This window comes from Macrotis lagotis, chromosome X (genome assembly GCF_037893015.1).
Source record: "Macrotis lagotis isolate mMagLag1 chromosome X, bilby.v1.9.chrom.fasta, whole genome shotgun sequence".
Taxonomy (NCBI): domain Eukaryota; kingdom Metazoa; phylum Chordata; class Mammalia; order Peramelemorphia; family Peramelidae; genus Macrotis; species Macrotis lagotis.
This window is the reverse complement of record NC_133666.1, coordinates 295,279,935-295,306,611: the sequence shown is the minus strand read 5'-3', so window position 1 is coordinate 295,306,611 and position 26,677 is coordinate 295,279,935. Positions and strand designations below refer to the sequence as shown.

Sequence of the window (26,677 nt, the reverse complement as noted above, 5' to 3'; positions counted from 1 at the left end):
TGTGTGTGTGTGTGTGTGTGTGTGTGTTCTCTTATGTTCTCCCTTTCAGTGAAATGTGGCACAGAAAGACAGCTGCTATATGATGACTCTGCAGCTCTCATACATATCTAGCAGAGCAAATGATATGGAAGCTTTAATCAGATTGATTTCTTTGGTTTATAATCACTAAATTTAAGTACTTCCTAAAAGAATTCATTCCTTATATTTTACAATATTATTATTATTTTGTCTTCCATTGACCTATAGCATCCTTCCCTTACTGAAAAGCTTATATTTCTGATGTGTGTGTGTATATTATGTATGTGTGGGTATGTACGTATGTATGCTTTGCTTTACAGGGAATGCTTCCTTTTTATTTTATGTGTGAGTTGTAATGATTGATAACATTAGTTTCACAAATAATTACTAGATTGGTTGGTATCCCAACTCTACTATAAAGTTCACTGTGCCACTTTATCCAAAGGTGCATCTGTCTCAAGCAAATGCTATCTTCTGGATGACTTGACACTTCATCTTTGCTCTTTTCTCTCAGTCTACCCCACTCTCTTCCTTTTTTTTTTTTAATATCTCTAACCCCTTTCTGGTAAAAAGCTGTGTGCTTTGTCATTGCTTTAGCCTTGTGCTATGTCTCATCACATAAAAGATTAACTACACCAAAAAGAGTTAGGAGACTACTGACATTTTAGAAGTATTTTCCCCTAATATGAATGTGTCATTGTGAGTTCAAAGCAGTCATTTTTTTAAACTGCCTTCTTCAGTTCACTTACTTCACTTGGGTCACTCCTATCATAAGTATTTTTTTAAAAATATCCACAACCTTATTTTGGCAACTTGGTTTCCTGAAAGGACACTTTTAATCATTACCATATTTCTGGGACCTGATTTGTACTACCAAAATATTAGCTAGTTTTATAGTTTGGCTGTTGAGCACAAAGGCATTTAAGTATTTTTAAAAATTATAAATAGGTTTCTAATTTTATAGAGCAAAGTGTTTCCGACTAAACTTATTTTGGTATATAGTAATCTCTTTAAAAATTTTAAATCAGAAGCATGCATGAGAATAGAGACCCCAAAAAAGTGTTTTCTGGATATCTTGCACAGTTAATTCAGTGAGCAATAATTGAGTCTATTGCCATTTTCTTTAACAGAAACATAGGTACTGACCAGTGCATAAGAATTGGTTGTTGGAAGAAACAACCCAAAGAATTCCAAGCCTTTATTTTTAAATTTCTCTTTACTTTAGAAGCAGGTTCTCCTCTCTCTTTTCTGCTGCATTACATGTGTTTGATGTTAGCCCAGGCCTCAGAGTGCAGGCAGCAGCTGCCACAGCCTTATTTATCTTGAGGGAAAACATTCATATGGGCGTCTACAGACCTACTGCCATCAAGCGTTTGTGATCTTTCAAATATCTTCTGTTTTACTAAGAAGTTTTTTCAGTCCTAGAATGGATTTCATGAAATATTAACTAAAAATGATACTAATACAGGGTTAAATTTATACCATGAAAATGCCTGGAATTTTTTTATCTTCATTTGGTAATGGTACTCAGAATTTCATGTGTACACACACAAACATATGCCTGTCAATGTGTGATAATTACATGTAGATTGGTAGATGCTATATACATATATTCCACCTGTAGATAGGTGTGTATTTATGTGCTGCTCCAAGAATCTTGGAGCAAAATACAGTGCTAGTATTAGTAAAGAATTGATATTTGCCCAATAAGATAACCTGCTTAAATCAAACTTCAATGAGTTGTTTGTAGTTATATTTCTGAAGACTCAAAGTTATTTCATATTTATGTCAGGACAAATGACAAAACCAACTGATACTAAACTTATTTATTTCAGTTGTTAATCTCCACCCAATTGTGTCTAATGATAATACTCTCATTAACCGTGTAATCTGAGAGGAAATTAAGGTTTTATCAATAGCTATAGGTTTCTTTGACTTAACTTCTGCTAAGAATGCCTCTGGGGATCCACATAATAGTTTGGTTTATCCAGGAGGAAAGGAAAAATTCATTTACATTTCACAAGATTGAACTTAGCTTTCAAGAGCTATTGTATTTTACACTGAGAGTTCTTTGTTGAGATACCTAGTTTCATGTACATATAACTCCTCATTCTAGTTTTGCTTGCTTGATCTTTATCATTTTTTTAACTTTTGATCTTGGTGTATTCTTTTTTCTTTTTGCATTTTTCTAGTTACTATGTATATTTTTTTTGTCTCTGCTTGCTTTCACCTTGCATCAGTTCATGTAGATTTTTCCATGAGTCTCTGTATTTATCACACATTTCATTTCCTAAAGCATTCCTACCTTAACTGTTAACATCAGTTTCCTAATTGTTCTATCTGCTTTGAATTTCTCCCCTCTCTAATGTATTTTCACACCATTTCAAGGCGATATTTGTAAAATTCAGTCTCCCCAATGAAAACTTGCTGCTCATTCACTCTAAAACAAGGCAAGATATCAATATTCATTAAGTACTTATTCTTCTGGGGATTCAAATGCATAAAAAAATAAAAAATCCTTTTTTCAAGGATCTTATAAGGAAGGATGAAAAGATCTTATAAGAAAGGAGGGTGGGGAAGGAGAAGGTAACTCACATTTCAAAAAGTCAGAAATAGAGCCAGGAAGAGAATGAAGGTTAGCCAAGGTGTCCTCCCAAAATGGAACATTTGGGAGGAGCTCATCAGTGGGACAAATGGGGTCCAGAATAATGGAGGGATATTTCTTCTAAGGTGAAAAGGATACAGGGGTGGGTGGCTGTTCCATCCAGAGCAAGCTGGAACAAAAGAACAAAAGAAATGTGAGATGCCCAAATTGAGAGACTTTGCCATTCCAAATGTTCACTTGGACTATTTGTGTCCAATGTGTGGTAGAGCTTTCTGAGTTTGTATTGGTCTGATTAGCCACAGTTGGTCACACTGTACCTTGGCCCCAACATAAGTGATGACATTTTGCTCCTCTTTGAGCATGAAAAACAGCAACTAACCAATGAGGAGGTCCTAGATACTAAGGATAAAATGATACTGAGGCATGGTGGCAGAGTTCAAAAGGTCAGAAACAAAGTCAGGTGAGGAATAAAGGTGGGAAGTGCTTGTTACCATTAGAACAGATACCTGTTTTGCAACTCACATTTTTTGCAAAGTACAGCCCCTTCAGTAAATGTTCTACTTCTCTTGATAACACTAACATTTTCTCAGTCTCTAAGTGTCAGTTCCGTACTCTTTAAAATGGAGAAAATGAAACCTAGTAGTAAGCATTAGATGAAATCTTTTATATAAATTACTTTGTGAACTACAAAGCTTCTATTAATCATCACTCCTAATAATATTGTCAGTATTCTTAATAATAGAAGTTAAGTAGATTGTTTTCTAATTCTTGATCTTCAAATCCTATAAACAGACAGTACTTATCATCAGAGAGCTTACAATCTAATGAGAGCAGATAATCTGCAAAAGGAGGCAGGAAAATGGATAAGTCAGGCAGGGGGGGACAGTGCTTTCTATAAAGGAAATCATTGGAAGAGTTTGATACTCTATTCTCCAGCCCTTCAATTAGAGAGGAGAGAAGGCTAAGGGAGAGGGTATAAGTCAAGTATTCAGTTAGCATCATGAAGAAATTAAAGCTCATGATCTTTTAACCTATCTAGGGTTAACCCATCTAGCATCTAGGGCAGCAGATTTCATTCATATAGGGTGTGTATTTATGTGTGTAGCTGCATCTTCTACCAATGAAAATGAGTTGCCTAGCTCTGATTTTATAGACTGTCTTGGCATACTGAGAGATTCTGACTATCTTATGGTCACATAGATAGTATGTGCCAGAAACGGAATATGAGTTCTGGTCTTCCTGACTCCAAGGCTGATCTGCTATCCCCTCTATCATATTACCTCTTATTGTTATTATTGTTGTTGTTCCTTTTATGTTATTAATATTTTTTCACTAGTAATATTCCTAAATGAAATCAAATAATACTTGCTAGGAATTGCTAACATATGAATTTTTTGTTACATAATAAATTAAGACAATAATTTGGGATCTTTGTTTTGCGTTGCTTCAGTTTTGAAGTAAAATAATTCTCTCTTGCTTTAGCCTTTGAAGATAAGAAAAAGTCTGATTGCTATAACTTAGTAAGTGAAAGTCTTTCAATGGAAATTTTATTTTATTTTCTCCTAAGATAAGTGAGACAAATTCATCATTTTTTTGATAAGCCTTCTGAATCTCTGTGAATAGTTTATTATGTAGGAAGGAATGATATTAAGAATACTCCTCTGTTTATGACAGTTTTGTATAAAAATAGTCATAGAGTTAATTTAGGTGAACTATTTTAATTGCATATTAAGAATTATTTTTAACATATAAATGAAAATGTTTTGATAGTACTCAAGGAAATATTAGAGGTTTTGTCTAAATATCCTAACAGTTGAGTTGGTAGGAATATGGACATTGAACAATTTAAAAATTTTTTTTGTTAGAGTGAATTTGTTGTTCTAATATTGTTCTATTTGTTTGCTTTGATATTCTCCAATCTTCTAGCTTCCTGGATATTTTTTTAAAACTTCCTAGTTCTTTTAAAAAAAATTATCCATTTATTTATTTATTTATTTATTTGTTTGTTTGTTTGTTGATTTATTTATTTATTTGCCATCATCAGAATGGCTTCTATAGAAAATAACAGGAAGATAATTTTACATTTGAAACAAGACATTTCACGTAGGTCATTGAGTTGTGAATATTGTTATTGTCAGGTTATATTGATAGCTGCTGGTTCCATTATGGAACTTGAAAGCAACTGATTAAACCTAAACCCTAGGAAAAATGGTTTGAACCATTTTTGATAAGACATGCTTGCTGATAGCATTGTAATTTTTACTATAGGGAAAGGTATTCCCTTGGTATTTAAAGGTAGAATACATGAGTATATTGCATTAATGTATTAAGAAACATTTTCTATAATGCAATTCTATATAGTTAAGTATATTGTATATATATTTATCATACATATGAAATATGTATAATATATTTATTAAAAATCTAGACTATAATAAATTTCAAGTGAAACTCAGTATCCTTTTTTCAATTATGAATTAAATATCCCTAGTACCTTAGTTGTCTTTTTTCCAAAAAAAACCCAGAAAGTGAGTAATAATATGCTCTGCTTATGGGAACAGAAATATGATAAATTGTAGTATCTTCTCTAAATTTTCATTTTCATTTTCATAATGTTTACAAAGAATTGCTGGGACAGCTAGGTGTTTTAGTAAATCGAGAGTTCAGCTTCCTGAGTTCAAATCGGGTCTCACACACTTTTACAAGTCACTTGTTAGTTTTATCTCTAATGTGAACTGGAGAAGGAAATGGCAACAACACATCAGCTAATTAACTATGTGTGCTATATTAGGTTCCTATTTATGGAATTTTTAATATTCTTATTCCTCCTCATTTTGGCTTTTGCCACTGAACACAGCATTCAGAATTCCCAGATGTGGGAAGATACTGAAAAGTTTTATATTGGGCCATTCCTGTGCTTTAATTGAGATAGAAAAAGTTCTGACTACCATTCTTTGAGATAAGGAGGGGAAGGGAAATTCAAAATTTGAATTTGGTTATCTAGGGTACAAGTAATATAAATAAATAGCAAAGAGAGAAAGATGATCTGGAAAATGAATCAAGATAGATGTCAGTTATCTTTATTGGTTCTTTGCCCTAATCATGAAATGATAGTTTAGTTGGATTGGTTTCTAAACAGATGTTAAAAACAAAAAATAGCAGTTTCAAAGACAAGTATTCAATTTTTAAAAGCTATCAAAAGATAATCATCCATCTCTAATGTCTTGATCCTTAATGTAATTAGCTATATTGTATTTTCATCATCAAAGTTTAAATGTAAACTATTTCCAGTGTCATTTTCCTTTACCAGAAAAAAAATTTAAGTGGCTATATTTTCTCTCTAGTTGCATTTAGTATTTGAGAGAGGTCCTAAATTCAGAAAGTTTTAGTAGCAGACTCAGGGGGCTTACCTGGCTCAACTCTTTTGTTCTAGGATTTAAACTAACATTACAGTCATTCCTTTCAATGATTGAGAAGATTATTTTTTCATTTCAATTGAACCAGTTCATAAGTGTATACTAGACATTGGCATTAACAAAGATGAGAAAAAAAAACCATTGTCTTCAAGGTATTTCCCTTATATTTTAAACTCCTCTCTATTCATTTTAGTATTTAATAGTTATAATGACAATATTTTCTGAACCAGAAAAATGGGATTTATGGTTTCTGAAAGAATACCTCTTCAAAACACTTTAACTGAAAATTATGCAGTTATTCTTTATTTGAAATTATCCTGGCCTAGGTTAAAATCCAGTATCAAAGTATATTGATATATTTTTTTCCTTTCTAAATACATTTACTTAAGAATTTTTAAAAAGCAACTCTATAACAAAGGAGGTTCCAGAATTTTGCAGCTAAAATCTTACTTTCAAATATTCCTCAAGCTTAATCTTTTAAGCAATTTCAAAAATCTACTAGTTTTGATTTTTTTTTTGTTCAAGTTGAGCAAATAGCCATCACTTCCCCATGCAATAACCTTATAATGTGGGCAAACCTCTTCCTACTTTTTTTCTTATCCTTTTAATTTGGACCAAACAACTAACATTTGTGACTGGCTATGTTTTAAGTCAATTCATTTTTGTCCATTTTTTTAGCCTCATCTAAGGTATTCATATCTATATCTAAGGTTTCCCCAAACTGGTCATATTTTTGTAGTAACATGTAAAGAAATTTTTTCTGAACTCTTCTTTATCTTTCCTATATACCATAAATATACACATACAGAGTCACACCTACTTTCCTGAGGATACCTTTCTTCTCTCTAATAAAAACATATGTTTGGGAAAATGTTTATTGTATTTTTTTAATTACTTTGTTATTTACTTCTCAGAAGGAAAGATGATCGATTCCTTATTGGTAATTTTTCTTGATTGACCTGAATTCCTTTCTTTCCTAATTTGGAACTTTGCTAGGTCATGCTTGGAAGACACATGAACCCAAGCCTTTAAATCTTTATTGTAGAACTATAGTCAAAGTTTTATTCCTACATTTGGTATTTGCCCAATAGGAGTAAAAGTACATCTGAAATATACAAAAGTCCATCTGAAATAATGTTGGATGATGCTTTTATAGTACATTTATCACACACAATGAGCTGCATGTAGTAAGTACATATTCACTTGATTGTATTTTCCACTTGACTACTGCTAGCATTACTTTGAATTTGTAATACTTAGTGTTTTCACTGCCTTATTTTGATGATGCCTAGTAGAAGAGGTCCCTACTTCATTTTTGTGGCAGTGTTCTGTGTGTGTGTGTGTGTGTGTGTGTGTGTGTGTGTGTGTATGCATATATAGTTAAGGCCGCCCCATGAATTAGCCAAAAATAGGGCATTGATGTTTTTGTAATGAATTTGTACTTCTGATATTTGCTTTCATTGTAGTTGGAATCATAATTAGGAAGTAAAACTGTGATAGAAAGACTAAATAGAATGTTATTACAATAGTCTAAGAAGTTAAGAAGACATGAACTAGGATTGCCCATGATGAGAGATGGGGGCGGGTGTATATAAAAGAATAAGAGTCAGTGACTCTGGGAAGCTCTTGAAAAATCTCTCCTCATATTTGTAGGCAACTAGACAGAGTGATGCATTTGGAGTTACCAAGAACTGACACTCACCTTAGACATTTAACTGTATGATCCTGGGAAAATCAGTCTTTTAGGGTCAGTTTCTATATGAGTAGGTAATACCAAGTATTGATATTAAATAGGCTTACACATGTAAAATGCCTGTAAAGCTCAGTGTACTCTGGGGTGGCTAGGTGGTGCAGTGCATAGAGTACTGGCCCTGGAGTCAGGAGTACCTAAGTTCAAATCCACCTCAGACACTTAATAATTACCTAGCTGTGTGGGCTTGGGCAAGCCACTTAACCCCATTTGCCTTGCTAAAACCTTAAAAAAAAGCTCAATATACTCTATAAAAGCTAAGTCTAGCATGGGCAAGTTTTTAATCGCATATTAGTAATTCCTTATTTTCAAATATGGCAGTTTATTCTACCATTTCTCAATTGATTGGCACCTATCTTGTTTCAGACAATTTAAAAATGCTATGAAGAGTATTGTGGAGTGGATGGAATCCTTAATTCTGTCTTTGACCACCTCCTCAATCAAATTATATAATTGTATATAATTAAAATCCTAGTGTGATTGTTGGGTCAGTGTTTAGTGACTTGCATAATTCTCCATTGTTTTCCAAATAGTTCTATTGATTCAGAATTTCTACAACATTGTATTATAGTATTTGTCTTTCTACAGACTCCTTCAACATTGGCAAGGATGATAAAAGCATGAAGAGTCCATTTAAGTGTCACATGAAATCTGTTTTCAAAATTCTCAATTCTCTTAATATTGATCAAGTGAACTTTTATGTTTTCATTTTCTATTTTTTAGTTAAGAATTCTACACATATGCCACTTCAGAATCTGACCTCCTTTATGTCAAATATTTATCTGTATTAGTCATACTTTATTGAATATATTATTTTGTTGTTTTAATTTTTAGTGGATTTATAATCATTGAATAGTTTAAACATTTTTCTTTTCTTTGTCTATAATGAAAAAAAAAAGATTATTAGCTCTTCCTACCTTTTGTGATAGGAGCAATTGGCCATCTTATTGGCATTTTAAAATATTCTAAAAGTCACAGAACAAAATATGTTGTTGCCTTCACAGTAATCTTACCCAGATCCTCACTAATTCTAATCTGGACCATTAAAATTGCCTTCTCCTTGTTTCCATCTCTAAAATGAGGGGCTTAGATTAAGTGACCTCTAAGGTCTCATCCATTTCTAGATCTATGATCTTGTAGTTTCTTTATTCCTTGAATTTTCTTAGTATTTTTTATTTTATATTATATTTATTTATACTTATATTTTATTTTTATGATTTATTTTATTTTTAACTTCTCTTATGCAGATAGTGTCTTGTTGACCATTTATGTGTTTGTATGTATTTTAATAATGGAGAGTAGAATCATTTTGTAATCATTTTTCTATTTCTCATTTTGCTTTACACATAGAGTCTGTACACAGGAGGACATGACTTTCATGTTAATTCTTTTCTTAGTATAATTTTGATTCATTGTTTAATGTTTTGGAATCTACTTTTCAACTGATCAAAATTTACTATTTGTAATGACTTTCTAGAGTTTTTAGAATGGAGTTGGGTACCTCTTTTAAGTTATGAGAATGAAGATGCTCATATGGAATAACAAAGAGAAATTCATTAGGGGTAGCAGTTCTCAGGGCATGTGCTGCTATGTTATCTTTGGGCCTGATGCTTGAATGAATAGAGTGATTTGAGTAACGTCACATTTTTGCTACTGATTTATATCTATCTAAAGCAAGAAGCCTATGTTGCTTTATGGAGGACTTGGCTGTAGGATGGAGAAATGGAAGGATGTTTATGAAGGTGATTGTGTCTTCTTTTCAACAACTAGTTGCTTGTGAGTAGAAAATGGTAATAAGATTAACATTTGAGCATGACTTGGTCCCTCAGGAAGGGAAAAACTGATCAGATGCATGAGAGAAACATGATTTCATTCATATTTGTATCCAGGTAATAAAACTAATTTTTTTTTAGTATTAAAAACTAATAATTAGTGCTATCTAAAAAATCATGGACTATTTGGAAAGGACATGAAAACCCTGTCAACTTGAGGTCTTTGAAAAAATACTCAATGATCAACCTCCTTTGAAGTATACTCTAGATGGGTTCACTCAGTGTTCTTTTATCTCTGCCACAGTATCTATCTAGTACAGAACAGGTAATCAATAAATACTATTAATTAATTTGATGAGGTATATGGGTTGTACCAGATGACCTAGGAAGTCACAATTCTATGAAATTCTTATGCTTACCACAGATAGTACATATCCTTTCTATGAAGTCACCTACTATGGTACTAGTATTGAAGGGGATTTTATATGTATGTGCATCTGTGTGTGTGTGTGTGTGTGTGTTTGTGTATGCGCACATGTGTGTATGTGTTGAGATCTACAGTTTTCGATTTATATGAACCTAAGAAATGGTTGCAATGCTGAAACTGGGTCAAAGCTAAAAGAAAATGGAATAACTGAACACCTAATTTATAGGTACTTCCTCTCTGACTTGTATTGTGGTACTGAATTTTCAGTGAAGTTAAGTCCTTGTATCTCTTGGATCCTCTTGGTACTTACTGATTTTTTTTTTAATAGTTTAGTACATACTGAATCCTTGTTCCTTCTTTGGGCTGCAAAGATGGCACCCTTTCTTTGTTTTCCTCTTATTACAACTGCTTCCTCATCCTGTTCACAACCTTTTCCCCACTTTTGACTGTCTCTTTCTTACTTATTTAGCCAATTTATTTTGAGAAACATCAACATATATAGCTGCAAGTTTTCCCTCTTCCCAGTGATCTAAAATGTTGCTTTATTCGGAGTGTCACAGTTAAGTCCAAATTCCATAACTCCATTTGTGTCCAATATTGAATAAATAAACAAATGTCACTTTGGATATTTTCTATCCAATTAGAGAGGCAACCAAGCATAATATAGAGAAGAATTAAAAGTTGGATTGGACTCTTTCACTTGATCAAAAACATCAAGTGTATGACCATGGGCAATAATCTTAACCTTATGACTCTCTTATATTGTAAATTCCACTGGAAATTCTCTAAACTAATGATGACAGGCCTTTCCTCACCTTCATCTCTACCCCTCAAAATATTCTAAATCAACACCACCAAAGATAAACAATTTGTTAACACTATATTTTAGGTGATGGTTCTTTGAATCCTTTTATTTTTTAAAAGAAATAATATTAGCCAGAACCCTGTTAACATTAACCAACAGCCTATGGTGTTTTGTGTGTGTGTGTGTGTGTGTGTGTGTGTGTGTGTATGTTTTAGTCAGAGCTCACATCTTTTTCCTCAAAATGATCCTGAAAAGTAGATAATATTTTATTCCTTTCTTACACTTGAGAAGATTAAGTCTAAGAGAAGTTAAGTAATTTGCCCGGTCACAAACTTTTTAAATATGGGAGCCAGAGTTCAAATCAAGGCTTCATTACATCATGTCCAGTGTTCTTTCCATAATGCCTCTATCTTTTTTGTCCTGTATCTTTCAAGTCTCTGTCTCTTTTTTCTTTTAACACAGAATCATAGAATTATAGAGTTGAAAGAAACTTTGGCATCTAACCATGGGCCAGTCTGTGAGACGCTATTGCATTCATCCTAAAACCACAATAGCTGAGTCTGGAAAAACAGATTGTGTGAAGATTTATACATTAGAATGAAAGGTGATTTTCTGTTCATTTTATTCTTGCGTTTTTTTTGGGGGGAAAAACATCATTCATGTGAGGAGAAGGAGGCTAATTTTCAGGCCTCATGCAAATTATAAAAAAACAGGTTATGGTTTCTTAGAGGATTTTATGTTTAAGGTGAATAAGCCTTAAGTCTTACCATGACAGAATATAAAGTATATTGCAATAATCGTTTAAATTGATTTTTTAAGGTTTTTTTTTTGTGTGTGTGTGTGTGTGTAAGGCAAATGGGGTTAAGTGGCTTGCCCAAGGCCACACAGCTAGGTAATTATTAAGTGTCTGAGACCAGATTTGAACCCAGGTACTCCTGACTCCAGGGCCGGTGCTTTATCCACTGCGCCACCTAGCTGCCCCTGCAATAATCTTTTGCTAGTAGATTTGGTACCCAGCTTCAAATTGGTCCTTAATAAATATTTATCTATTAGAAATGAATTCAGAAGTATACACCAGAGAAGTTCTCTCTTTACTGTTATTTTTTCCATTATGGTATTTGTTTATCTGAAGGCAAGATTAGTAGATACAAGAACTGAATTTACCTAGTTAGTATTGTAGCTGGATTGGAACCCACTGAGTTCAAGTATTGCCTCTTGCACTCACTACCTAGCTTGAGCACCTCTGTGCAAGTAACTTAACCTCTCTTGATTTCAATTTCTTCAATTTTAAAACGAGAAACTTAAATCATGTAGCTCACTGTATTGTTGTGCGTATTACAAGAGAAATTGTATGTAAAGATCTTTGTAACCTTATGTACATTTCTTAAATTCATCTTTTTGTTTTTATTTTTGGCATTTTTTTTAATACTAGCAAACTGTACAAATTCCTTTGCTATCAAGCTATTGAATAGAACTTAGGGAAAATGGTGATTGGTTCCATGTTCTATGCTATCTAGTGATGCCATATGGTTTGCCTGCGCTATTTTCCCCATAGTTATTCATTAAGAAACTTTCTCTGGTTCTCAGTTTCCTTATCTAGTTTAGACAAGATGAACTCTAAGGTCCCTTCTAGCTCTGGATCTTTGATCCTACAAACAAATCTGGAGGAAACTTAGAGATTGATTAGATGCTCCAACCTGTCATTTTGTACATGGGGAAGTCATGGCACAGAAAAGATAAGGTACTTAATATCATCCAAGGTTATTCATGTAGTCCAGCCAAATATAGTCATTTCCATGTCACTGTGCCATGAAGAGTTCAGGTTTTCATTCTCTTAAATGGATTTCATTAAATTTTCATGATTTCATAATTTGCATGGCTCTTTTTATTTTTATAATTTTGCTCTGGAAAATACCTTTTCTGATCACATTTTAAGGCTTATTTATCCATTGATGAAGAATGTAGAGTTAAAAAAATAGATCATTTATACAGAAAGTTTCATACAAAGTGAAGTGTTATCCTCAACCAGGGTTTTCACATCTGTTTTGCCCAGTCTCTGATGTAATTGTTTGTGCCCTCTGGTCAAGTCATGTGCTTCCTGGCCATGCTAATGACTTGAGACAGACCAACATCTCTATGCAGTGAGAACATATGAATAGTGATGGGCAAGAAACATTTTAAATTAGTTAGTTAGAAAAACAGTAGCAGCCATGTGAAAAACTTGTTTTGCTAGATTTTTTTTTAGTGTTTTTGAATGGAGAAGGAAAGAGATAACAGGGAATGGAAGAAGAAAATACCCTTCCTTTTTATCAATATAAATCCCCCTCCCCCACACACACACACAAAGTTCCCTAGTCATTGTGAGAATGTTCCAGATAATGGCCATTTTAACACTGACGGGCATTTCCTTAAAACCAAGGACAGTATCATGAGAAGAAGAAGGAACTATTAAAATTAAGATCTCTGATTTCTGAGAGCTGACAGATAATTCTTCAATACATATTTTTCAATCCAAGAGTCATTGGGCAATGGGTAATTAGCTATTTGGGTCACATACATAGTTCAGAGAATGTATTTTCCAAAAACTGATCCCTTTAAAAAATAAATTTTGCAATGATTATGTCTCCCATGTACCTCAGTGAAGAGTGTTTTTCCTTTTAAACAAGCTTCCTGTTTTGTACATTTTACCATATTGCTTCAAGAGCCAGGTGACTTGTGTTGGAATGTTGATGCCTGATGCCAACCAAAACAAATGTAGGCAGATTTGTTTGAAGGCAGTGCAGAGGATGGAGGCAACAAAAAAAAAAAAAGAGGAGTGACTGAATGATCTGTGTGGGGAAGGAAAGTGGTGGCTTATATTTGTAATTCTAGCTTCATTATTAATAGAGCTGAGATCCAAGGTTTTTTTAAGATATTGCTTTAAAATGCTCAGAAAGGCATATGCTAGATATGCTAGTATTTCCTGCCTGATAACAATGGTTATTTGTTAAAATCGAATATATTCTAAAAGTAGTACAAAAAAGCAGTGTCCTACTATGTATTTAATAACTCTGGTTGTGTCTGATATTATTGTCAGTGCATAGATTGGCTTAATTTTCAGATTTACTTTAGATTGATACAAATCAGATAGAAAATTTAATTATCTAGTAGTTGGCATGGTCATTCTTTCTCAAAATAGTCTTTACCCCATTTTGTGTCTCTTTCAGCTAAAAGGATGCTCCTTCCATACAGCTTCTTGTCAACCTGCTTCTTCTCCCTAAAACACACACATTTTAGGGAGAGGTAGGAAAGGGGAAAATAGCAGATACAGAAAGAGGAGTATTGTGATATTTCCACATAATTATTTTTAAAAACACCACATTTAACAATTAAATGGAGATAAAATTTTCTCTTAATCTTTTCTGGAAGTTGTAAAGTCAGTATAATGACCTGCATAATGCCTCCATTTTTTGAATTATACTATTGGTGAGAGTGATTTGTAAACAGGTGAATTCTAAATGACCTGTCAGCAGATGCTTGATTACCCAGAGGAGTAGATGTTCATCCTAGTACAATAGCAATCCTGTTATGTTTCATTATGGAACATGCTTATTTCTAAAGAAAGGAATTTAAATGAATAATTCATGGCTGCTTTCTATGATGTGCAGTATATCACTGTTACTAATTTGGTCCTGGGAATGACTGTGTTGACCCATTTGTTTGTTGGTGTTATAGCACTAGGGGTAGTAACTGTAGCTAGTGATTTTTCTTGTTCATGGAAAGGATAGCATAAAAATCTATGTTCACTGCAAGTCTTTGACCTTAAAGGTTCCATTAAATGAAACATTAGATGACTTGGTGCCTTCTAGTGTTTTTAAAATGTAGGTGTGACTATTAGTTTAGCTTTCCTGTTTGATTAGTTAATTCTAGTGAAAATATAATTTCCATTCACCTTTAAAATCAGTTTTGATAAATTCTTTATATATTTCTCTCTAGTCTTCTATAGCATTTAACCAATTTTCTCATTCTTGTTTTTTCTTTGCATTCCAAACTGCCTCTGTCTCCATTTTTGGAACCAGATAGTTTTCCAAGATTAGAGGGTTAAAGGGATTGCTCGTTCTTTTCTGGTCTAATTTACTTGCTGAATATTTATTTAATATTGTTTAATTGTTGCCAAGTCTTTAACACATTTTGATGGAATATCAAAATTGTATAAAATCTGTGAATTGTTTAAACTGAAGATGCTAAACTATACCCTTTCAAGAATTTTGTTCTCACAGGTATCTTAAATGTGAGACTAATTTTTTTAAAAAATAGGTTTTATTGATATATTTTGTTTTAAATCACTTATTTTGGCCCTTCCTGCCCCATTTAAGAGAACCATCCCATATAACATAACTTTTTTTTAAGTAAAAAAAGAGAAAAAAAATCAGGAAAACCAATATATTGAAAAGAATTTTGTCAATTTACACAATGATCCACTCCCATGAACACCTCTACCATTACCAGCTCTACAAAGGAGATGCTAGAAGTCTTTTGCTGGGTGTTCCTAGGGATCAAGCTTGTTCTTTGTAGTTTTGCAACATTCATGTTACATCGCTTTATGGTGATTGCTTTTTCTATTTGTATTGATTGAAATAATTATATATGTTTTCTTGGCTCTTCTTTTTCCATCAATTCATGTAAGAAAGACACATTTAAGTAACTGGAAATTGAGTATAGTAGCACTTTGGATCCTTGGAACCAAAACCTTTTCTGATTACCATCTTAAGTAATGTTAATTCATTTAAATGGAAACTATTTTAAGTGAGGCATACCAACTATTTTAGACCCTCCAAAATATCACAGATTTTAGATGATTTTCTTGTTGACTCAAGGGTCATCATTATAAGTTTTAGTTATTGTGTTTTACCTTGATAGAGTAATCTCCTTATATGTATAGGGCCATTTCCTTTTAACTATCCCTTTAAAAAATGTCTTGTTTTTCAAAATTAGTTTTTCTTTTTATTTACTTGTTTCTATAAGTATATGCTCATAGCAACCTCATTGCTCTTTTATCTACACATTCAACTGTTGGTTTAGAAACCAGATAGCAATTGTCTTAGAATTTTATATTATATAAATATGTTATGAGGAGATATTAGTAAAGGAATTTAAATTCGTAAACCTGACTATATATATCGATGAGCTCATATGTCTATAGTTGTAGATGCACACAAAAATGAATATACATACATAAACATGTGTGTGTGTGTGTGTGTGTGTGGAAATGGGAGAGAGGTGAAGAAAAAAGTAGTCAAAGATATATTTAGCTATTTCCTAATTTATAACCATGTCCAAGAAATATGAGTTTTCCAGGTAATGAGTTTAGAATTCATTAGTTACAAATATATTTGTTTTAAAGTACAGAGACTCGAAACATTAATGAAATATACTGAAATTCAAAATGAATTTAAAGCATTTAGATACTTTCTACTTTCCAAGCCATGATTAGAATGGGACTTAAATTCAAGTTTTCCTGACCCAATGGCTGGTTCTTATTATACAATTTCTTACTGCCTTTCTTTCTATTAAATCCTGAATTTACTCATAGAAAGAAGGTATTGTGTCCCAAATCTCCAGAAACAAAGGAAAAAGAAATCTGAAGCAGCCTCAATTAAATGACAGGCTACAATAATGTTTTATAGCAAGAAAAAAAAAATCACATTTAGGATTCATATTGTCCAGGACTTTAAAAAGGGTCTAAATCCTATTGTATAACCACTCAAGAAGTTGCGGTCAATTTGACTTCTTGTCCCAAATAGACCAATGGCCCCTATAAGTCAAATTTCTGAAACTGAAGAGATAATCAGAGAATGATGAATAACCAACAACTCCCTCTACAGTCCCACTTTATTACAGAATGAGTTCTGATCCATACTACTTTTACCAGATTCATCAGCTGGATTCATATCTCCTAATCATGTATACTCAGAGGATTGGAAGGTTTTTACTAGAAGCAATGGTCCATCTGATCTGTCTTTGAGTATGCATCATAGTTCTGAATTGTGTTTACTTTGTTAATGTGAAACCTAACCTGCTTGCCCAGTGCATAGTGTAGTATAACCCAGTTAGACTTAGCAAGCCAAAAAATTTAATGGGAGCAGCCAGACCAAGAAACCCTTTGCTTCCCAAGTATGCTTCATGAGCTTCAGGTATCTTGACTTCCTATGATGAAAAAACAGATGCTATTATCATGTAGATTCTTAATGTTGAGGGGCTTGCCTGGTTCATACCCAGAATTTTCACCATGATAGATAATGAATAGTTAGGAATTAGTTGGAGATCATCAGAATCTCTGGTATAATTAAAGTTTAAGGATAAAACATAATTTATATTCCCAGAAGAAAAATGACTGGTGAAATACCAACCAAAATTTTAATACTTTTAGTCAGGCAACAGTTATTTATTAAGTACTTGCCACATGTCAGGCTCTGGACCAAGTCTGCATTGATTGTATAGCAACTCAAAACAAGATGCTATATTTTGCATTTATTCAGTTTTAGTTAAATGAGCTCTTCAATACTGGGACATAGTCTGGTTCCCACTGTGTGATTCTAGCACTTGGGCACCATGATGACTAAGGTCTAACACATGTAAGGTATTTGATTTGCACACTTATGATCTCTCAATCATCTCCCCCACTAGGTAAGGGATGGAAAGGGAAGTCCCTTTCACTTATATGTTCAATGAGATGCAGAGTATAGTAATCTAGTCCTACAAATCTAGTCTGTGAACTCACTACTAGTGAGTTTGCTGTGGACTTTTTTTTAGCAAGAAAGTAATTTAATATATTGAATCATTTATTTAAATCATTAAAATAATATCAAACTGTATTAATGCATTATATATTAATACCTTTGATATGATTACTTAGATGATAGTTATATAGTCATTGCATTTAATATTATTAATTATATAAGATTAGTTATTAGTTACATATATATATAATCATGTATAATATGAGTAATTACACTAATCATGATTAGTTACATGTAATTGTTGTATATATTATATCTATCTATCTATATATATATATATATATGTGTGTGTGTTTGTGTGTGTGTGTGTGTGTGTGTGTGTTTAGCTATGCAATAATATAAGTAAAATATAGGAAAGCTAGACATCTGAACCTAAAATCAAGCAACCATGAGTTCAAACCCTGCCTTAAACATTTCCTAGTAATGAAACCCTGAGCAAGGTACTTATCCTCTGCCTTCCTCAGTTTTTTCATCTGTGAAATGTATCACCTTTCTTCCAGGGTTATCATCAGGGTAGAATGAGATTAAATTTATAAAGCACTTTATAAATTTTAAAGTATTGTATAAATTCTAGCTGTTAAATGAGTAAACAAAAATGTTTGCATAGGGATGAATACCAACTTTCAACAAACTCATTTTATTTGAGGACTAATTAAAATGAAATAGGTTTTTTTTAATTGCTTGAAAAAATGAAATTAAGCATTCCCAGTTCTCTAGAGGACATGAGAAGACTTGCAGCAAATAGAAACCTTGATTTTTAATTATATCTGTTGTCTTTAATTAATAGATTGAAGCAAAATTTCATTCAACATCCTGTTACAATTTCCCTGCAGCTATTTATAAGAAGTCCATGTTCCTAGACCACTTTAAAATATGTAAAGCAATTTCCTCACAATACCTATTTAGGGGTAGGTATTTTGGCTGTTATTCACTTGTAATAAAAGGGGAAAATGAATCTATGAGAATCACTCAAAGTTAAACTTCCAAGTACTGTGGTTAGGATTAGAACCCAGATCTCTGATACTGGAAGTTAAGACTTCAAACTCAGCCTTCTTTGTTCCCCATTATACCAATCCTGACTTGGTGATTTGAAGATTGAAATAGGAATTTGATTAGTGGTATATAGAGTACAATTTCGTGAAATTGTCTTTAATACATGTAGCCTTAAATGATGATGAATTTCTGGAGTAGCTTGTTATAGACATGTATACAAACTGAAAATGTTTTCTAAATATTTTTAATAATTTAGTTTGTCAATATAAATCAATAAAACATTGTGACTTTAAATTCCTAAAAAGGAAGAATATTATATCAGTTTTCTCCTGCCAAACCTTTTCTTAGCCTCCTTTCTTTAACAGTAAATCTGGTTGCCCTATGTTCCTTTACTCCCCAAATTCTTAAGAAGCTTTTTTTTTAGGTCAGGGCTGTCCCATTTCTAGATTCTTCTAGCACCCTGTTCAATAACTAGTGTCTAGAATATCAATGAATATATGCTTATTGAATGATCTGAGTGTCACAAATTTAATACTATACTATATCCAATGATATAGAAATAAGAAGAAAAACTACTGACATAAAAATGAATAAAGTAGCTTTATAGAAGACTAGCCCACATAGCACTAAGCTTGAAGTCCATAGTAAAATACAGATGAACATTTTTCTTGAGTTTCTAGCCCATCCTCAAGATCATAGACTCATGAATTAAGAACTAAGAAGGGTCTTGGAGGAAATCAAGTCCAAAATTGCTTTTTTTTAAAAAGATTTAAATAATGAGGCATGGGCAGTTAAGTGACCTGTCTAGGTCAACAATTAGTAATGTCTAAAGTGTAATGTGAACCCATATTGTCTTGATGTGTCTAGAACCATATCCACTACATAGGATACCCCATTTAGTGTTAGGAACCAAGATCCAGGCCTTCTCATTGGTGGCCTGAATTTGGAGATTTTTGGACAAAGACCTTTTCCCCTTGAAGCTTTCTTCTCTCTCTCTTCCCTTCTAACAACTGTTTTTACCGGAACATGGAGGAGGGCAGCCATGCACAGGATGAGCAGGCCAGATACCTCGGGGACACACTTAACATAGACAGCTGAGAAACAACTGCAATGGACATAATGAGAGTGGTGCACGTGGGTGTTCTGCTATCAGGAATCGGGAGTTGTGCTATTTATGAGAGAAATCAATGGAGCTGTTAGAAATAGCAGACTCCTGGCCAAAGTGAGACCATGGAATGCACATGAGACTCAGTGTAGGCACGCTGCTTCCCACAATGATTAGTTCTGTGATTATAGTCATTTGTCAGCCAGTTAAATTTGCAGACTTTTATTTTTTTTTAATTATTTATTTTTCTAGCTACTTGCAATGGTAGTTTTCAGTGATCTTTTTTTTTGCAAGATTTTGAGTTTTATATTTTTCTCCATCCCTACCATCTCTTCTCCCCAACATAAAACAATTTAATATAAGTTATACATGTATAACCATACTAAACTCATATAACCATAATAATCATGTGCACAGGGTTTTATTAAAAGTCTCTTGTGGACTAGGTACTGGATCTGGGCATACAAGATAAAAATAAAACCTTTGTCATCAATGATCTGTTAATGTCTTTGGAGGGAAGAAATTGAAAAGAGAGAGAAACGCATGTATCAGCAAGTATATACAAAATAAATAAACACAAGTTTAATTTTTATAGTAATTTACTTCTTTGAGCCTCAGGTTTGTCATCTTTAAAATGGACAGACTGTGTACTACCTATCTCACAAGGCTCTTATAAAAAAAGCCTTTGGTAAGCCTTGAAGTTCTATTGCTACTGTTTGTCCTTCGTTCTAAGAAATTCAATTTAAGGAGGCAGAGCTTTGCAAACTGGTCAGCCTGACTCCCTCCTCCAGAGTCATCAGAGTTCAGTTTAAGTTTTGATGGCTTGGAATGAGTGTAAATAGCAATTGTTTTCTGTTCCAGTCAGACACTCCAAAGATCTTCCTCTCCCAAACTGAAGTGCCATAAAAATAGTGATATATTATTCTCTAGGTTAGCCTACATTAGGAATTTAGTGATCACTGACATTTATAAAACTATTTCCCACACATCAGCTTCTATGATTGCCATGCTAACCTTGTAAATAGTATTAATTCTAGTACTCTCATTGTTCAGATGAGGAAACTGAGACACAGAAAGTCTAAGGGATTTGCCTTTAGTCATAGAGCTATTAAATGGGTGAAGCTATACCAATAATCAGATTCTTTGATCCAAAAGTCAATGTTGAGCAGAAGAACATTGTACACCCTAACAGCTACATGGGGGTGATGATCAACCTTAATGGACTTGCTCATTTCATTAGTGTAACAATTTTAGGATATCTGCAATGGAGAATACCATCTATATCCAAAGAAAGAATTGTGGAGTTTAAACAAAGATCAAAGACTATTACCTTTAATTTAATTTTTTTTAAAAAAGGTATCATGTAATTTTGCTCTCATATATATATATATATATATATATATATAATATATTTCCTTAAGTATATGATCTCTCAATATATTCAATTTTAATCAATGTATAGCATGGAAACAATGTAAAGACTATCAGACTGCCTTCTGTGGGGGCTGGGGGGAGAGAAGCAAGATTGGGGGGGGAAATTGTAAAATTTGAAAATAAATAAATTAATTTAAAAAACTCAGTGCTGTTAAAATCAGCAAAACATTTATTTGGTGCTTGCTATATATCTTCCTTCAAGTAGCTTAGATTCTATTTCAGGCAACAACAAATACACCTATGGGATGTTCAAAGAAAATATAAGATCCTGTAAGTGGATGTGTAATGTGAGTGATAGTGTAATGTTGTGACTGAATCTGGATACCTGGGTCAATTTGAAATAGTTAAGTTGGACATATTAAGTCAGAGTTGCTTCTGGGACAGAAGTTAGTGTATTGGTTACCTTTTAGCAATCTTAAATATTTGTAGTTATAGGTTATGTATGCAATAAAAATGTACTTTTTCTTCAGTAATATTAGTGATGAACATATTAATTTATTACAGTATTAATGTTAATTTTTCCCTAGTGGCAACTGTTTTTTCAGTCTACCCACCCTTATGTATATAGTAATTGATTGAGTACTTAAGAAATGTTGAATGCTTGTTGTTGAATAAGTTCTATAATTAAAGGCTTTGCTTTTTAAATGGGGAGTTGGGAATTGGAGATGGACAGAATACTAGTTCAAACAAACAAACATACTAAAAAAAGTCACCAAATGATGTTGATTGCCATTTCATCTTTGGCAAAGATGAAACCATAATTTTGTTGTTTTTCAGTCATGTCTGATTCTTCATGACCCCATTTGGCATTTTTTAGCAAAGATACTAGAGAGTCTTGCCATTTCCTTGTCTAGTTCATTTTACAGATGAAGAAAAAGAGACATACAAATAAAATTACTTGCCTAGGGTCACACAGTAAGTGTCTTAGGTCAACTTTGAACTCAGGAAGATGAATCTTCCTGACTCTATGCTCAGTACTCTATTCACTGCACCAGTCAACCACCAGATACCAAAATTAACCATAGTCACATCAGGTTAGTCTTTGAAAACTTCTTGGAGAAATTTCATTTTGATTAATTCTTGACCTAAGGTATGTACTCAGTAAATATTTGAACTGGTTTTTATGTAGGAAAGAAGCCTTCTGTTAATGAAAAAAGTAAAAAGACAGCTATAGCCATTAGCTGTAGCCACTTCTATAGTAGAACATACAACATAATTGATGATACAGAGGCTGGAGTGAGAGAATCATTATGAATACTAGTATTGTCTGAAGTCCATGAGTTCCATATATTCTGGATGAGGTCAGTTAGATTTATTATCTTTTAGTTCCTTCAACAGTCTTGACTCTTGACCCTCCTTGGATTGCAGGAACACAAAACCTTCATGTATGAAGATTAGTTAAATAAACAGGTGATTTTAAAATATTTAAAAATCAGGTTTGGTAATTGTTCTAAAGTACTTGAAGGGCTCTCCTGTGCAAGTGATTTATTTTGTGTCACTCCTGAGGACAGATCTTGAACCAATCCACTCCAAAAGTTATAGAGAGAGTTCAACTCTGCATGAAATAGAAGCTAAAATTACAGTAATTTAAAAAATAAGATCCTATATGAAGGGTAAGGATGGTAATGGTGCTGGGTGTTAGAGAAGTCATTCATGTATTGGCCATGATTTTGGACCTGACCCCTTAATTGTGTTCCAATTCTAGGGCTACACAGGTTCATTATAAAGAAAATGCATTATATCAAAATGCTATTTTTGGTTCACTTTAATTCAGTAAACAGTTATCTTGGCTGAATCTTGAAAGAAGGTAGGGATCTCAAAATGGTTCTTGTACTAGGCCAATGTTAACCAGGCCAATCTGGTGGCCTTGATCTGATATCAGAATGAAATGAAACAATGATACTTCATCTAAAAGTTATACTAATTTGGTTAGTCACTAAATATTAAGTGCCTATTATGTGGCATGCACTTTACTAAGCACTGAAAGACTTTGCAAAGGTATGAAGACAACTACTTAACAATATCTGGGGAAAGTGGGGAGTGACATTTAAGGTAGTGAAAGAATATCCATTGAAGATAAAGTTGAACAGCTTTCCTGTACCAGTAGCTGGTATGAGACCTGAAGCCTCCAGTCTCTCTTATCCTAGCTGTTTTTGTGCTCAGACTACCTGGAAGCTGTCAAAAGAGGAATCCTAGTCCCTGGAACCAATTAAATCTTAGCAGACTGTTTCAATTACTTGTTAGGAAAAACTAGTCTAACCTGTACATATCAGGGCTTTTATTGCTCTTACCATAGTTTGATTTTAAATTTGGAGATAAGTTCTGAAACTATGATTACATAAAAGAATTTTTTAAGTGATTTTATTTTTAAGGAAGTTCAATTTTTAATTTTTAAATTTAATTTTATTTTTTGTCAATAAAGACAAGTGACATTCTTTCTCCTCTGACACTAAGACCTTGCAGAATAGGACAGACCCAGAACCAGGCAGTAGCATTTATTATCAGAATTATTGTTTTGCCTTTGACTTGTTTACTAACTAATACTAGGTACAACAGGAAGAGATCTGCAGTTTGGGGACAGGGTGGTTTATTTCTGGTCCATTCCCTGCCTTAGTACATGTAGACTACCTTATCCTTACTGACAGTCTAGGGCTGACAATAGCTGAGCATTCTGGGAATGCTTTCCACTCTTAGGGTTATGATTATCATCTTCAACAACAAACTTTTACTAGGTGGCTATGAGTCACTGGACTCTAATTCTCTGGATGAGTGAAGCTATGACAAGAGAGTGATGATAATGTAGATGCTATCCTCCTTCCAACTTGAAGACAGGGAATGAACTTGCTTAAAAGTTTTCTCATTTTTCATCCAGAAGCTAAGTAAAGGAAACATATGCTCTATTCAGTTAGTTAATTGTAACTAGAAATCATCCTGTTTGAATGAATATCCTTTTGTTCATTTGGAATTGAAAAGAAACAAATCTCAAGACATGAAAAACAATCCATTAAAATTGTTATTGTGGTCAGTAATTTGAATTGGTGTGTTATTATTATCATCTCATTGCATGCAGTTTATAGGAATATTTATGCTCTCTTCAAATGTTGCAAACAACAACACTGGTTGGCTTTTGAACTTGGCTGATGAATAATTCACAGTGGTTGTTTTGAAAATTGAGACTTAGGAAACTTGGAATGACCTTCAGGGATATTATTGATCTTAAAAATGCCTTGAACATGAGATGAAATTGATTTAGCGACCATGTAGTCAAACCTCCTATTTCAACAATTGAGAAAACTGAGGCCCATAGAATGTCCAATTTAGTACCTCCCAAGTAATTGTAGGCAGAGCTAGGATAACTCTGGATTCCTAGCCCAATGCTCTTTGAGATAGACTGGGACATTTTTGTAAAACAATTCTATACTGGATAGAATAGTTCTAAGTCTAAGGCCATCTTTTTTTTCCTGCCTCCTCAGGGTATTTTTTAGTTTTCTGACATCTCTATTCTTTCTCTTTTTGAGAATTATATTTCTAGTTAGAGACACAGCTTGGCTAACATGATGGTAAGCCTCAGGAAAATTATTTGGCAAAAGGTAAAATAAAGGATCTTGAATGTTGAATGAAAATCATTAAACTTTGTTTTCTTTGAGTTGACTTTGTCTTTTGGTCAGACTACTGTGTTTCTGAGGTGGGTTCCACTTTGTTGTCCTTGCTATTAGGAAAAACAGCAAATTTGATCAAAAGAAGCATTAAAAAATAATAATGCAATAGGGGAAACCATAAAGAATAAATAGAAGTAAAAAATGATATTGTTATAATCTATTTTCTCCATCAAAAAACAAACAAGAGCAAAGCAGATGAACAAGTGGGCCCCACAGAAAGGCAGTTGAGAAATGCAGTGGGGGAATGCAGACAAAAAAGCATAAGTAATGATAATCTTGGGGTAAGTGGGGAGGGGTTCGGGGGTTCACTAGAGTTCACAGAAGACTGATAGTTCAGCTAGGACTCCAAGAGTTGCTGACAAGCTTACTTGTTAATGAGAAGTAGAACCAGGCTAATTTGGAGCTATGGTGGCAGAGTAGTGAACCATGAGAAGGGAGCAAGATCTTAATCATGGAATGTGTCATTATGTCACATGTCTGCACTTGTCTTCTTTCTCTGGAGGTATAAATGGTCTGGACACTCCATGTACTCTAAGGGGTGACAATATTTTTCTAGTTAAGGGAAGAGGGAGTTAATTACTGGGGGTAGGGAATGGTCAAGCAAGTGTAGCACTCTATGTAAGACCTATATTTATGAAGAGATACGATATTAAAACACCACTTTGCAGGAAATAATATATAAATCTTGTTTGTTTTTCTAAGAGAGGAGCCAAAGAGAGACCTCCCCCTTAGGAAAAAAATATCTTCTTGATGAAATAATCCCTCCCTAGGCTTGTTTTAATTTGTAATGTTTGTTTATGTTTGTCTGAAGGATGTCATTAGCTTAGATTTTTCCAGGTTAGATCTCTTCCTTGTAGCTTGACCTTAGATATATCAGTTCACTTTCCTGGGCTTTATTTTTTCTTATCATCCTTAAAATGGAATGGGTATAGGGGTGTAGGGAGGTGATAAGATGATTGAGATGACCCTTCCAGTTGGAAATCTTTTCATGTTTTGAAGAAAGTTTAAACACCATAGCCAACCTACCAAGCAACTCCTTTTCCATTGAAAAGTCTTTAGAGCTTTTAAAGAAGCCTTTTGAAGTGCCAGGGACTCTGCTAAGATGAAGACACTGAAAGGCAAAATATATGAATAATTTTAAGAGATCTTAAGGATAAATTGGATTACCCAGAGGGAAGGCATTAAAATTATTATTCTTAGAGTCAAAGAGAGTACCCTACTCCATTAGAGTGCTATTTACAATGCATCAAGGAGGGCCTTTAAGAATGTTTATTTATTTTTAATTATAGAAGAGTATCATAGCCAAAACTGTTTCCCAGCTCCAGTTTGACGTACACAAGGGAATAGTTTTCTTTTTCATGCATAGGATAGCTTTTTAGGAATTTTGAGATGAGCCACAATGTATGGAGAAAACTGTTGCTTCATTGTGTTTGCCAACAGATTTGGTACAATATCCTATTGACTATATCAGCTGTTCTGTCATAACTTATAGTACCAGTGACCTAGTTCTGAAAGTGACCTCAGCAACCAACTAGTCTATCACCCCCTCATTTTAAAGAGAAAAACTGAGGCTTAATCACTGAGATTAAAAGACTTGATCATGTTTGCACAGGGAATAAGCATTTGAGACGAGATTTGAACACAAGGTCTCTAGCTCTAGAGCTGGGGGTTCTTAACCTTGATGAATGAAAATTTTTATATTGTAATAACTCTACTTTGTAATCCTGTATGTTTCATTTTTTACATTTAAAAACATTTTTCAGAGGAGTGATCTACAGACCTCATCAGCCTGCCATAGTCCATGACTCCCAAAAGGGGAAAAATCCCCAATCTAGGGATAATACCTTTTTCTACTGTTTGATACTGCCTCCAAAAAAGTATATTTTTTCCTCTTAAAGAACTCTTTTTCCTATT

At 33.4% G+C, this 26,677-nt stretch overlaps 1 protein-coding gene across 9 annotated transcripts in view; it reads left to right on the top strand.

Annotated features, from left to right (window-relative positions):
* Window positions 1–26,677, top strand: part of NEDD4L (NEDD4 like E3 ubiquitin protein ligase) — a 448,524-nt gene that overhangs the window by 251,909 nt on the left and 169,938 nt on the right. The gene's annotated exons all lie outside the window — the stretch shown is intronic.